Source organism: Streptopelia decaocto (assembly GCF_964273445.1).
Source record: "Streptopelia decaocto genome assembly, chromosome: 13".
Classification (NCBI taxonomy): Eukaryota; Metazoa; Chordata; class Aves; order Columbiformes; family Columbidae; genus Streptopelia; species Streptopelia decaocto.
Genome location: NC_138668.1, coordinates 2087516 through 2102385, shown reverse-complemented (window position 1 = coordinate 2102385; position 14870 = coordinate 2087516). Strand labels below are relative to the sequence as shown.

Genomic DNA, 14870 nt, shown 5'->3' with positions numbered 1-14870 from the left:
TCTATACAGATTTTTCACTCAGAAGATTTTTACATGTCTTTTGCAGGAAATCTGTTAAATTTGCCTCTTTAGCAGTTACGAAGAGCTGGGGAAAGCTGACCTCAGAAGGTCCAGCTGCAGAGAAGTGTTTTCCATCGTGCCCATGGAGGAAGCAGGAGACGGTCTCTTGGATTGCAGCACGCAAAGTTACAGGACTACAGCATGTCGAATCGCTTCATGCCGAAATAAATCCTGACATAATAAGCCCTAATACCGCCAAAGAAACTATTACAGTCAGTCACAAAAATAATCCACATTGAAAATGGGTGAAAATACCTCTCCCCAGTAGAATAACGTGGCTCCAGAGGATCAGTTCCAGTCAAAGACGATCATTTCATGTTTACCCAACGGATGAGGGCATCTCCAAAAGCCAAATGTTTGTTCCCAAAAAAAACTCTGCTTAAGCAAGATTTTGCCACCTCCTGTCAAAAAGTTGTTTTCAAAACCAATGACAAAGAATGAAAAGGAAGACCATGAAAGGCAGAGGTCAAATCAAAGTCCAGAAAGATGTCATAGCTGCCTCTAACTCCATTGCCTTCAGTCCTATCAATCCTTAATTAGCCGCAGCAAGGGCAGAACCCCAACCTGATTGCTTCACTAGCACAAATTCCCTGGTTTTCAGAGGTTAATGGCAAAATTTCTCCCAGGCAGTTACCTGCATTGCTGCTGGGACCTGTAGGTAGAACCGTGTCTGCAAATCGCTGACTTTATCCGCGGCAGCGGCGCGGGCTGGAGGTGTCTGTGCACGTGCGGGTGCTGGCTGTGGTCAGGGACACGGTGCCACCGGGCTGCGGGCTCCCCACGGAGCGGCTCAGCGCTGTCTTAGAATGCAAGTGAGCCAGACAGACACGGCGCAGCAGCGAAAACACAGGGACAGTCGTTTTGGTTTTCCTTGAAAAAGACATTTCCTTTCTTAGAAAAAAAAAAACTAGCATCGATTAAAAAAAAAAAAAAAAAAAAACAACAAAAAACCACCCAAACCTTTAATTAAAACTTTAAGCCTGTCACAGGGAATTTTGATAAACGTATTGACATTTTGCAAAGTTGCCCTTGGACAAATTATAATCACTGAAAGCTCGGAGACGCGGACACCGCAAAAGCGCCCCCCGCGCATGCCAGAGCATTTGGGAAGGACGTTTGTCCTCCTGCAGTCAGGTGTGTTGGTAATTCTGTGATGTTTCTCATGTGTTTGTCCTTCCCGTATCCACGTGTCGTGTACGCGGCACGTGGGGCTGTGGCAGGCGCGGGAGAAGGCCAAGAGAAGGTCGTGTGGTTGCACAGAGTTAGGAAAAAATACAGTGTGCATGTCGCAACGGTGTGTGCATGGTTTGCAGGGCTGCGGACGTCGTTTAGAAAGGAGGGACTTCGTGTCTCTTGATGCTTTCACAGACAGGGAGCTGCACCGCTTCGCGAAGCCCAGGATGCAGTTTTAAGCTGTTTGGGGTCAGGGTTGCTGGCTGGGACAGCAAGAGCTGAAGCGCAGCTCTGAGATTTGGGGTCACTCGTTCATTCTGGGGGGTTTGTGGATCCACAGGTTGATGCAGCACCCGTGATTCTCTCAGACACCTTCAGCGCTCAGGTCCTTGCACAGAGGGATGTGTCCACCTCGTGAGCCAGAAATAGTGGTGCTGAGGCTTTCTCCTGCTTATGAACATTTTTATACATCACCTCTTGCTCAAGGTCTCAGCTGCAGACCGCAGCCCCAGCACAGGCCCTGCTCATGCAGACACAAACCCATGGCCAGTCATCCAGGGAGGAAGATGAGAGGACACAGTTAGGGAAGGGCCTCATCCTCCATGTCTGTCCTGAGGCTGATGCACAGGCTTTTTAATACCCTCGGTCTCATCTCAGCATCATTTCCCATCGCACCATCCCCCTGCTTCTCCCTTGCATCCAGGAGCACTGGGTTCCCACTAACAAATCTGAGCATCCCCAGATGATTAAAGGAAGTGCTGCCTTTTAAATCGCTCTGATTGGGGTTGATGGCTGTATGGAGTTGGACACTTGGCTCTAATGATGTGTGAAAACCTCCCTGCTGTGACCAGTCACTCCCAGCTGTGGAAAATAAGGAGAAAGGCAGAGGGGAAAAAAAAAAAAAAAATCTTTAAAAATTTAAAAATGTCCTCTAGTGGGAGTCCCAGATCAGAGTTTTGTCACTCAGGACAGTCCCTCCAGAGCTCCACTTGCTGCCTGATGTGGCTGGGAGAGGCAGCCCTGCTTCATTTGCAGCACTACCAGGGATGTGTGTGTATGTGGCACCAGTGGCTTTCTGCTCCGCAGTAGATGAATCAGGGTCCGCTCTGGCGCAGGTTGGTGTGAGTGAAGCAGCTGAGCCACGTTGGAAGCTCATTCCCAGGCAGGGAACGCCCACAGGTTTCATGGTGGGCTCAGTCCTGGCTCCGGCTGGCCCACCAGGATGCCCATGCTGGTGTTGGGGGGATATGTTACCTGAGACTGGGGTGTTGCAGGATTGCACAGGTTGCCACGGCACAATGTGGGTGGGAAGAAGGATCTGAGCAAGCAAACCACGCTATCCCCAACACATGTCTGACATCTCTTCAGGTTACTCTCCATCGCTGCTGCTGACAGAGGACCCACCATCAGCCTTCTGCACAAAGGTGATGTGAACCCAGCAGGTACGTTCACTGCCTTCTTTCCCCACCACCTTCCCCTGTCGTTAGCTTCCCAATGACACTCGAATTTAAAACAAGTCTCGGCATGCACAGTCCAATCCTTCCCCTCCAGACATGTTTGCTTTTTAGAGACTAGCCATTCTGTGGCAGAGGGGAACGGCCGTGTGGGCTCCAAAACAAAGGATGCATTAGCCCACGCTTGGATGGGGCTAAACAGAGGCCCAGGGGGAGGCCAGGCACTGGCCGGAGGTGTCCTGCAGCAAGTGACCCTCAATGTGACATTGATGGCTCTTAATTCTTAAGCCTGCTTTGGAAGGATTTCAGCAGATCCTATTTAATCACCGCAGCCTCTTCATCTCCCCGTCTCTGCTCAGGGTAACAGTACATGTTCTCCTCCACCAGCTCTCTCCAAGAACTGGCCACCTTCCTCTTCCTCCATGGGTCCCCAGCTCAGGAAAAGCCACCAAGCCCATCACCTACCCCAAGGCACGGGGCTGCCAATGCCACAACCACCCTCCGCTTGTTTATTAACGCACAGCTCAAATAGTATTTGCTTCATTTCCCCTCATCTGCAGGAGGACTTCATCTCTTGCTAGTAAAGGGCACAGATTCCTGCAGGTGCGTTAACATCTCCCCGTGATTGGGCTGCGCCCTGCATAGCATTAAATATTTAAACACTTGTCAAAATGTTGTAACGATTTTTTTGTCTTGTTCCATTAGCTCCGTTTCCAAAGGCCACCACTGGAACTACTGAACATTTATTTCTATTGAATCCAGCTTAGAAGTTATGATCTGAGAAACCCAGAGACAGGACAGTATGTTCCGCGGCGCCTGCTTTTCCCCACCACCGCCCAGCTGAGACATGGCAGCCTTTGAAATATCATTTTTATTCCTACCTTAGAAAAGCTAAAATAAAGAGATTGATTCTTCTGCCTGCTTGATTTGCTTCTGCTGGCTGAATAAGGTACATAAATATCAGTCAGGTGGCTTCCCTGTGTAAGTTTTGGGGCTGTCAGTTTAAACACCTTGCGCAGTTTGTGGTATGGGCCATGCGAGCTGGATTTCCTACCCGAGTGCAAAATAAATTGTTATTACGTGATTCTCCCGTTGCTAGAGCAGTATGCACATGAATCTCCTTCCCTCACTGTCTGCACACGAACAGCAAGTTATTATGCTAATACTATGAGTATTAGACAAACAGCACTGAAGAAAACCTATAGAGACAGCATTTTGGACCGGGGGAATAGCAGGGAGGGGGGGTCTGCAAGAGGCTATGGCCCCAGGTTTGCTTTAGGTTCACTGTATCACCAAGAGGTGCGGAGCCGGGGGTAGTTGCATGGGTGGGGGACACCCATAGCCCCAGGGACATTGTGGGGTCACCCAATGCAGGAGCATTGGGCCACAGGCTCCCACACCGGGGCCACTGCCGGGCTCAGCGCCACCCAAGCTAACCCTAAATTTGAATAAGGGAGCTGGGCTTGCTGCAGGTGGATGGATGGGACTACTGGTGGCAGCCCCTCCTTCACCACCATTCCCTTCTTTCAGGAAAAAAAAAAATTAAATTAAATTTAAAAAAGGGAAGCCTCAAGCATTCTTGAAGACTTGGCTGCATTTAAATTCCTCTCTAAAGAGATGAGAGAGCCCAAGACTTGCAGCCCTGCTGCCTGTGCCTGGATGCTTCACAAAGTTGTAATCCCCGCTAGTGACATCACGGGCTGTTGCCATGGGGATGTCACAAACTCATTGCCATGGGGATGTCACAAACTCATTGCCATGGGGATGTCACAAACTCATTGCCATGGGGATGTCACAAACTCAACGCTGTGACTTCACCACGGTGGGGACGGGCAACAAAGGAGGCAAGTACTTCCCAAACACCGGTGTCTCCAGTAATTAGCAAACTGGCACAGAAAACAAGGATGAAACACAGGATAGGAACATAAAACCATTTTGTAAGTATGATCTATTGGAAAGTATTCCCTCATGAGAAAGTGCCTCCTTAATGGATCCTGCGCTCTTATGTAAACCACAAAATGCAGAGAATAAAATAGAAATTACAGTGGTTTGTTTTATTGGGCATTTCATTGAGTAATTAAGAGGATAATTAAGAGAAGGAACATTAAAAGGCATTACACTCAGCCCTTGTCTTGCTCTGGAGGAGCGAGAGAGTGAATGTGCAGCATCATCCGATGTTTCCCTGTGCTAACGTGGGGTTCCCTGAGGCAAGGGACTAACTCATGGATGTGCTGCAGCAGGAGGGCTCACATATGGGATGGGAAGGGGTGAAAAAGCATCTTCCCCATGGGCTGGCAGGATGCTGGAGCTCTCCCAGAAACACAGGGTGGGAACGGCAGCTTGCAGGGAGCAAACGCCACCTCCGCAGCATCCCTTGGCCCATGGTGTCAGCCTCTGATGCTTGTGTTTGATGCATTTCAGTGCAGAGGAGGCCAAAGGGAAAAAGGTAAACTAAATCCTGGTGAAACACGCGCTGATGAAGCACCACGGCTGAGGAAAAAGTGGCAGAAAGCTGGAAAACCAGCTGAAAGGTCAGTGCAATGGTTACCCTGCACTAAAGCAGCTCTGTGACCCACTCCCCCTCCAACACCTATCCCACATTTTGCTGCTTCATCTTTTTCTTTGGAAAAATATGGATAGAAGTACCTGTATAACTAATCCAGACCCGGACAGGACTCAACACGACACCAAGAGTCCTCAGTGGTCACAATTTGATCTAAGTGGCTTCTTTAAGACACCCATCATTTCCCACAGTGGAGGAAACCTTGGTGCTGACCAACACATCCATGAAATTAAGACCCACTCAAGCAACAAAATCCACAGCTCCTTTCCAATCCCCAACACATCTCGCTCCACTCCATTTACCCACTAGCACAGTCACACTCCAGCACAGATGTCAGGACACCAGGTCCCACCACAGGTTTCCCCTGCAGCCCACATTACATGCTGGGGACCCCAATGGTCACACATGGCCACCTCTGGGTGAAATCCAGCCCCAGCAAGAGCAGTCTGTCCACTGCCAATCCCAAACGGCCACTGCAAGGACCAAATGCAAGCACAGCAACAGGGAAATGCAAACTGGAGTGACGGATGCCATAAAAAGAAGTGGTTTTACTGAAAGGAGTTAATCCCATTGGAAATCCATTTATAAACACTGAAATGATAGGTAGGCTAATTCAATGTTATTGCCTCAAACCACTTGCTCAGGAGACAAAACAAGCAGCCAGCCAGCCCAGATAAATGAGAAACCCCAACGTGCAACATGGCAGTGCTGACCTCAGTAGTTCTTAGGTCCTTGTTTGCTCCAGGACCACATATTTAGGCAAGTACATCACTTTACATGCAGAAGAAAGCTTATTTTAAACTGGCCTCTGTGGCTAGAAACACCTTTTCCTCTCTAGGGAGATGGAGGTGATGGCTATAATCCAGTTGCCATGCTGGGCCAGTGTTTCAGGGACAGTGGCTTGTCAGGGTTGAAGCCAAAGTGTCAGAAAACTGTCAGAGAAACCCACGTTCTGAAGTCACCAGCCCTTCCTTTCCCTGTCCTGGGAACCGCTGCTCCCCTCTGTCCTCCCCTGCTCAGGGGAAACAACCTCCATCCTCTTCAAAACAAAGTCAAACTGGCTTTTTTGGTTTGTTGCCGGCCCTCACAGGCGTGAGAGCAGCTTATTGGGAGACTCAAGTGCTCAGCGCAGTCCTAAAACAAGGCTCCTGTTTGAAGCGCATGGATTGAGGCTGGATTAAGAAAACCCAGGAGGAGTGTCTAGCTCAGCTCCCACGCTAAAAAGGCTGCTCAGCAGCAGCAGCAGCCAATGCAGCTTGATCCTGCTCAGCCCATCGTGCAATCCCTAAGAAGCCGCTACGGTGCTGGGGAAGCAGCAATTTCATATGCTGTGTTCAACTTGACCCGGGGAGGTAATTGCAAAGCATGTGCTCTGCTTTCTAGTGCTGCTGCAGGAGCACCCAGCGCTGCTCGGACCCTGGTAGCATCCAGAGGAGTCGGACAATTAAATTCCGTGGGGCAGATTAAGATCAAGAGCAAACTCAGGACAAAACACCACCGTTAACCAGATTGAGTCTGCAGAGTGGGTCCCAGGCAGACAACTTATCTGCAGCTTGAGACGAGTTTAGAAAATCACTTCTGAAGCTTCCGCCTCTCACAAACACCTTATTTCCCCCTCTTTGGCCAATGCAACAAGCAGGTTTAGTGCAAGACAAACGGGTAACAGAGGATAAAACAATGTACCAGCCCATACCTGAAGGTGCATCCTTCCTTCCTCACCAAGCAGCAGGGAGGACGTCGCTGTCTTTCGGTAATTTTCCAACATCCCGTGTTTCAGGTAGATTTATGCACTGATCATAGTTGGAGCTGTTAATAAAAAAGCACAAAAAAGGGGTTTACTGTGAAGTGTAGGGCTGCTTTTCTTCCAGCTTTGCATTATGACTTCTTTTTTTTTTCCTATGATTGACCATGTTTGGGGTTCAAAGCTTTAAAAATAAATCACAGATCTTCTTTCATCTACTATGCATGAGTGAGTCAGAATCATTACATGGCTTAAATGGATATTTTGAGAGGGACCCCAGACTGAGTAGTTCCTACTTTAACTGGGAGCCAGAGGGATGAAGCTAATTTGCAAATAATGTTACATGCTGGTTTTACTTGAACTCGAGGGAAAAAGCTGCACTGGCTACTTGTCATTCTTGGTGAGAAATTGAACAAAAAGGAAATCGAGTTCACTAGCAAAACATATTTTTATATATAGAGATATATACATAGAGAGAGATATCTATCTCTCTATATATGTATATCTATATCTATCTATATCTATGTATATCTGCAGCAGACCAGCTTCTCCCACAGCAGGGGAACATCCCAGGACTGCAATGAAGCCATGGCTCAGCACGTACTGATACCACTGGGCACAAACAGACCGCCCGCCCTTTTCCCAAGAGCAGATTTTTAACTCTGAGAGCTGCAAGTGTTTCTCCAGCTCAACTTGAGCCTCTTCTTCCTCAGTTCAAAAGAAACTTTCCTCTCCAGCATCACTAACACCTTCCCCCAGGATGGGGGAGCTCCGATATCTGCAGCACCACATCTTCACAGCGAACTGCCTATCGATGACTTTGTGGCTAATATATACAGTGAAAAGCAGAGGAGCTAGTATAATGTAATTTTCCATGTTTACTGCATTATTACAGTGGTTGAATCTGCTGATTAGTTCCTATTTTTCTTGCCATCTCTTCCCGAGCATCCCTTTTATTTTTGCCCCGCTTATCTGCATACAGAGTCATTTATCCGTACGGCTGCTGTAACAGCAAGCAGGGCCAAAGCTATCATTTCTCCTCCCTTTCAAATTTAATCTTGCAGACCTCAATCTTTGTGATACCGCTATTATTTCTTCTGTATCTGATCTAACATGAACCAGCCATTATTTTTGCCTTAAAAAGAAAAATGGAAAAAGCTAATCCAAGCAAAAGATAATGATGGCTGTGGCACTAATGATCCTTGGCATTTCTCCTTGCAATGAATCCGGTGCTAAAACAGAGACTGTTTGTTTCCCTTCTCTCTACATAACTGCAAGATTGACCCTCCATGCACAGGCAGCTCCCCATCAATAAACGCCACTGCCCCGATCTCCCGGGGGATTCATTTCACTGCCAACCATCTCAGCAGCCCTTCTTATTGTCTTAACTTATTTACCCAAATAGTGGAAAAACAACTCAAGTGGAGCCGGGCACTCTCCAACAACATGACTGCAACTGGCTTCCTCAGTTTTGTTCCCCTGCAAGCTAGAAAGTCTCTTCCCTCAATGGTTATTAATTGAAAAGGGGAAAATTTCCTGCAGTACAAACAATACCACAAAGTGCTCTTCATCACTGCTTCTTGAAGATCATGGAAAGACATTTTGCCCCCCAGCTTCCTTAATGCTCCCCATCTCCCAGCTCGGAGCAGACGGTTACACCGGCTGGACACCATCCACCGAAGCATCCAGCCAAGCTGTTCTGCATGTGCCAACCACATCACCCAGCAGGGATTCACTTGGGAGAGGTGAGGAGACAACCTGAGGAATCCCCCTCCTCCCTTGTGCACCCCAAACAGCCAGGGGGGGCGGTTCAAGATGCACATGTGCCTGTCCAATCTCCTCATTGCACGGCCACAATTTGCACCATCACTCTGTGATTTCTATCCACATTGCGCTCTTCACCTCTGCCTGCAGTCCAGAGACCTTCATGTGCCCTCCCCTTCCCCCTACAAATATTATAAATAAATCACAGGGCCACATTGGGCTCTTGGTCTGTGATACAAGGAGGGACCTGAAGCTTCTTCAAAGGCACATGGCACTGGCACAGGATCCTGCCCATCCCCTGCACCGGGATTTATGCAGGTGAGGCTTGTGGAAATCAAACTGAGCCCTTCCCCACACCCTCTGCCCTACAGGCCTGATTTGGGGAACCCCTTGCTCACTTCGACATAGAGCTCCCAGCTGCCCAAGCTGCAGCACTGCAGGAACCTTGGTCTAGATACAACACAGCATGTGTTTTATTTATTATTAATGAAAGATTAAATGTTATAAAGAGCATTATTAATTTTAAAGCTACCAATAATCATCAGCTGTTCCTCACTTCACCCTGAAAGCCTGAGAGCTATAATGAAAGAGCAAACTCCAGCTCAGAGCGTCTTTAGCAAGAGGCTGCCGCAATCCAGAGCCCAGCTCCGCAGCCCAGGCCACAGGCGCTTTCTGCAACTAGTGAGTAACCTCAAAGGTCTTCTAACACGAAGGACCATAAAAAGCCAGAAGTGGCAGAAGAACAACTCTCCATTATCCTTGTCTTTGGAAATGAGAACTTGCACCAACCTCCCAGCTCTGAAACACCAAGTTCACTTCTTGCGTCCCAGTCTGCACCCATATCATCACCCCAAGAGCCCGGGTTTGCACAGTGACCTGTCACAGTCCAGTTCTGCCTATGGCATTCAGGGGGACAGAGAGTACTCCCCACCTTCACCCCAGCCAACTTGCTTTGCACAATGCAGTGACAGCTGTGCAGCCCATACGTCCTTCCTCTGTCAGTCAGAGATCCCTCCTGAATTATGTATTTGTTGCTGTGCAGACTGACTTGGTGACTTACTTATGCAGCCAGTTACTGGGCTGAAGGACACAGCTCCAATCACAACCATTTTACATTGATTTTTATCATACAATATGATATAATGCTGGATCAAAAGACCTCTCAGAATCCATACATGTGACAGCATCCCACAAAGCTTTACAGTAATGACAGTGTCAATACCATTCATACCTGCTACTTTTAGGTCCACCTGACAGCCAAGAGAGACAAGGGCTCTTTTCCTCCCACTCCAGCCTCCCCTGAGTCACTGTGAAGTGTTTGCTACTCAAAGAGTTCTTGCAAGAGAGCTCTCTCTCCTGGAATGGTTTGGATCAGAGACATCAGGTTAGGACACCGAGAATGGTAATGGTGGGAAAAACCTCGTTCTCCAGCATATTCACATCCATGCACATCTCTGCAGAGATCAAGCACACTCCTGATAAGGGCATCTCCTGACCAGTTCTGTATGTTGACCCATCTTCAGCTGGGCATGATAAACATGAATAAACAGCCCGACACAGCCTTTCCCTCCATCTCCTAAAGCTTCTCCAGCTCAGGTCCTGCCCTGCCTTTCTGAAGTGCCAGAGGATCTTGCATTGGGTCTATGTAGCCACAGGATGAAACCTGTGACCTGTGCCCCCAAATACCCCTGCTCCCCCAGGGAGGCAGGGACCCGAGCATCAACCCACCAGCTATACCCATCCTGACAGGTGTTTTAGGACAAAGTCAACACTAACCTGATACACCACTGGCAAACATCCTGCTTCAATGCAGAAACTGGATCTCAGAGTCCCAGAGGTCCCTTATGCTGGTATTTCTGAGTCCCACCTTGTGATCCCCCCTCCCCCTCCCCCTCCACAATCTTGACATTTCAATTCCTTTTTGACAAGATCTCTGTCACTATAAGCAGAGAATCTCATATCTGAAGCATTGACAAAACCCTGGGATTTAATTTTTATTGCAAAACCAAAGCTCCCCCACACACATGGCCCTTCCCTAACAAGCAGCAGCATCTCTGTAGCTGTCAATTACTCCTGGATCACAACACAGTTATGAACAGGTTGCAAGATGGGGCAGAGCACACGGTGACCTGCAGAGGACTTGGACTCAGAAAACAGCACGATAAATAATTACTTTATTGCAAGCCAAGGGCCAACATTTCCACTGCTCACAATGGGGAGAATTTTACCCTGCGCTGGTGTTTATATTGCAAATTGCTTCCATGGTGCTATCTCAAGGAGCCTTTGCTCCTCTTTGCTCCGGGATGTGTTCAGCCATCCCAGCCTCCACCAAGGAGCCAGCCTGGCAGCCTCATCCCAGGGCGCTATTTCTACTTCAGGCAGGGGAAATAATTCCTCTGGATAAGGTGGGTAAGAGTAGAGCCCTGCACGCAGCTTCCACCAACCATGGTACCTGTGGGCTCAGAGTTCTCTTAAGCTATTTCAACCTTCCTCCATCCCATTTCCAAGTGAGCTAGGAGGATTCACGGGAGACTGAAGCTGCATCTTTAGCCGTTGTACAGCTCACAGAATAATATCTGAACAAGCACACACCTTCCTCTTCCCTCATCTGAAGCGCCACATTATCAAGTGCTGAGTCTCTTTAAAGAAATTACTGTTCAAGTGTCCCTACTGCAGTGCAGCGAAATAAATGAACACAGGGTGAAAATAAATCAGTATCTGTGGAGGAGGTCTCCTGCCCATGGGCATTTCAGGGAGAATAAGGGTATTTCTCCACATTGGCAGCCAGATAACTCTCAGTGCAATACATGACTTCATGACAAAAGATGCTGAGAAGGTGCCAGAGGAAGAAAGGAAACTGTTTTTCCCTTCCTTTTGATTTACACATGCTTCTGCTGGCACTGGCTCCTGGACGCTTATTTCTCCATGCCCAACTACTGTTGAGTGCGATAATACAGAAGCACAGAGTCAGGTACTCACTGTCTGTGGATTCCACTGTAGATCGGCAGCGTGATGAGGAAAAGGCTTATTTGCATTGCTGTCACTTAGTATATGCAGCAGGATGCCAAGAGCACAGAATGGCCACGGCAAGGAGCATCTGATTTAACCTTCATACCAGACACCTTCCTCAACACATCACCCCTTGCAGACCTGGTGTCGAGTCCTCCCTACCAGCCCTCTGTGCCATTCCATGATGGAAAGGCAATCAAAAGCACTTCTCAGCCACCCAGAGCACGTGGCCAGGGCAAGGTCACAGCACCCAGCATTGTCCCCAAGGTGGTGAAGGTCCCTGAGACACTGCTCAAGCCACCAATAGCCTGAAGCAGCCCTTTGGCTCCACTCAAAACGCATCAAGAGTTCAGTCCTCAGCTACAGAGCTGGGAAACACCCAGAAAGCCTGGAAGATAAGCGGTTGCATTGTCATACGTTCATCATCAGGAATGAGAGCACACAACTCAACATGAGTGTCCTCCATTGGCTTCAAGGGCATCACCACATTGAAATTCCCAGCTGGTTCGGGGCTCTCATTTGCACTTTCATCACAGCCGTGGCCAGGAGCTCCGTGAAGGCTTTCCCAGCAAACCCAGGAGTTCCTCTAGGACTGGCAGCTTCCATCTCCATCTGTGCAGCGCTTTGTGGGTGCTCCTGGAGCACAGCACGGGAGAGCGATGGAGAGATTTTAGCTATTTATGAATTAGAAGAGCGGTTTACCTATTTTAAACAGGAAGATAGAGGAGATTTTGCTCAGAATAAGGGCACTTTTTTCCCCCCTCATTTTTTTTTCCTAAATTGCTTTCCTAATCATTAGTACTTCTTGCCACAATGAACAACCAGGCAATTTCATCACGTTACCTTGGACGTACCATGGCAGGCAGCTAATGCTATTGGTCATAAATCACGCCCCTTTCAATCTCCATTATATAAGAAGAGCAAATTTATTATGATGCATGTGTCATTACACACCAGTGCCTTTCCATTATCATATAACTGGATACCCCCAAGGTTCATATTTTGCAGTATAATAGTAATTTTTAAAGAACCATTGGTAATCAATAGCACTCAGCATCCCTGTCAGGATCATTTGCAAAACAAATAACAACACTGATCTCAAGCAACTTTACAGGAGGGATATTTAATCCCCATGAACCGCATTGTATGATGGATAAGCAAGAAATCCTAGACTATGTATCATGTATTTTCCTTGGATTAAATATCATTTCAATCAATGTTGCTACCAGCTGTATAATGCTGCCTGTGTTTTCACTAAGTAATGCTGAAGTATTGTTTTACAAATAGACATTATCTACGTGCCGGGCACAAAAACCACACAGCAGCTCCATGGGGTGTGAGGAGGGGGGCAAGGCAAAGGGTGAGGAGTTCACCAACATGATGCTGCACGGGAGCACATGGAGGTAAATCTGGGGGCACAGGAGGCTGTCAAGGACCCCACAAACAAGGCACTGCTGTGCTGAGGGGTCATAACAGACCGTGACCATGGCCATGACCATTGCGCACAGCTGGGCGAGCGCAGGCGATGCTCAGCATTGTGCTTGCAGGGCCCAAGCCCTGCAGGGCTGAGCCCAGCAGAGCTGACGCTCCCTCCTCCCAGGGTGAGTTTGCTCTGCAGAGCTCACCCAGACACAGACCTGCCCTCCTCACCAGAGCCACCCAGCGCAGCCTCCACACCAAAATCACCAGCAGCAGGAGGAGGTCCTGTTTTCAGCCCCTTGTCAACGCAGAGCTTGGGTTTAACCAAGTTACTACCTGTAACTCTAAAAAAAAAAGTGCTAGGTGGTATTATTTAATAAGAGGTTCAGCCATCTGCCTCATTAGCTAACAGACAGACCTTAAGGACAACAAACAGAGGTTCAATTTACTTCTTGTTTTTCCTGCAGCATGTGCCACCAGAGGCGGTAATTGGGAAGGTAACTCTGCCCTGACCACCCTGGCTGCGGTAAACCTGCCTCAAGTCCATCTGCATCTCAGGCCGTGACAACCTTTAACGGAGCTTTTACACATCAAAATCAAGACAGAAGCAGCTGAACCGGCAGGATCCTGTGCAACCAGCGCATGGGGAGGCACCCATGGGGACAGCACTGACCCCAGGGGCTGACATGGCCCCACATGCTGTGCTGCAGCCCTTGAGACAACCCACCCAGCATCAGCCCTGGGCTCCCTAACACACACATCTCTGGAGTCAGATTAAAGACAGACACATCTGCGCTTCAACAACATCACTATTGTGGAGCCCAAGTTACCTGTTGCATGGCTGAGAACCAACCAGCACCTGCATCTTTCCTTATAGATGGCTTTCCGAGGCATGAAATCCACATTTAAATGTTCTACGCAGGTGTCTGCCTCTTCAGAGCTCTCTGGCAGAGCCGTATCTCATTACTTGCAGCCAGAGACACCTTTAGCAAAATCTTCAGCTCCTACTGATGTGGAAAAATTCATGAATTTCTCTTCTCGTGTAAGCACAGGTCTGGCATTTGCAGCACTTCCCAGCGATAAGCCCCAAATGGCTCATTGCTAGAAATCCCACACTTCGGTAAGGACAGACAGAGTCAGTATGGAAAACGCAGCACACCCCTTGGACCTTAACTAAACACTTTAGCCGCTGGAGATCACAGAATCCTGTTTAGCAATACCAGAGGGAGCATTTTCTGCAGAGGAAATCTCTTCAATGTGGCTATAGCAAGCCAGGAAAATTAAATATTTGGGGAGGAGGAAGAAGTTTTGCTTGTTTTGGTGCATTTTTAGAGACAAATGTGTTTTAGAAATGGGATTAACTGGAGCACCCTGGCAGCCCTTCCCGCTCAGCGTCACCTCGACTGGGCTGCGCACTCCTGCAGGCTCCTGGGCTGCCCCAAGGAAAATGCCATTAAAGAAAATACAGCTATTTTTAAAGCTAGAAGGACAAATTCTCCTCCCAGTTACACCAGTGACCTTGTGACTCTCCACAAGGTTGGGCAAGCACAGCTCTGATTTGGGGCTATTTTGAGCATCCTCCAGAGCCACTAGGCACCCAGCAGGCAGAATGCACAGAGGGGCAGGATGAGGCCCTCACCTCCAGATAGACCAAACCTGTTAAGAGACAAATAATTTTCACCAACTA

General features: G+C 48.3%; 1 protein-coding gene across 1 annotated transcript in view; it reads right to left on the bottom strand.

Moving 5' to 3' along the window:
• Positions 1-14870, bottom strand: part of ELFN1 (extracellular leucine rich repeat and fibronectin type III domain containing 1) — a 103871-nt gene that overhangs the window by 75318 nt on the left and 13683 nt on the right. Inside the window, exon 2 of the mRNA XM_082064595.1 lies at positions 6944-7056. The gene's annotated coding sequence lies outside the window, so the exon portion shown is untranslated. The remainder of the gene's footprint in view (positions 1-6943; positions 7057-14870) is intronic.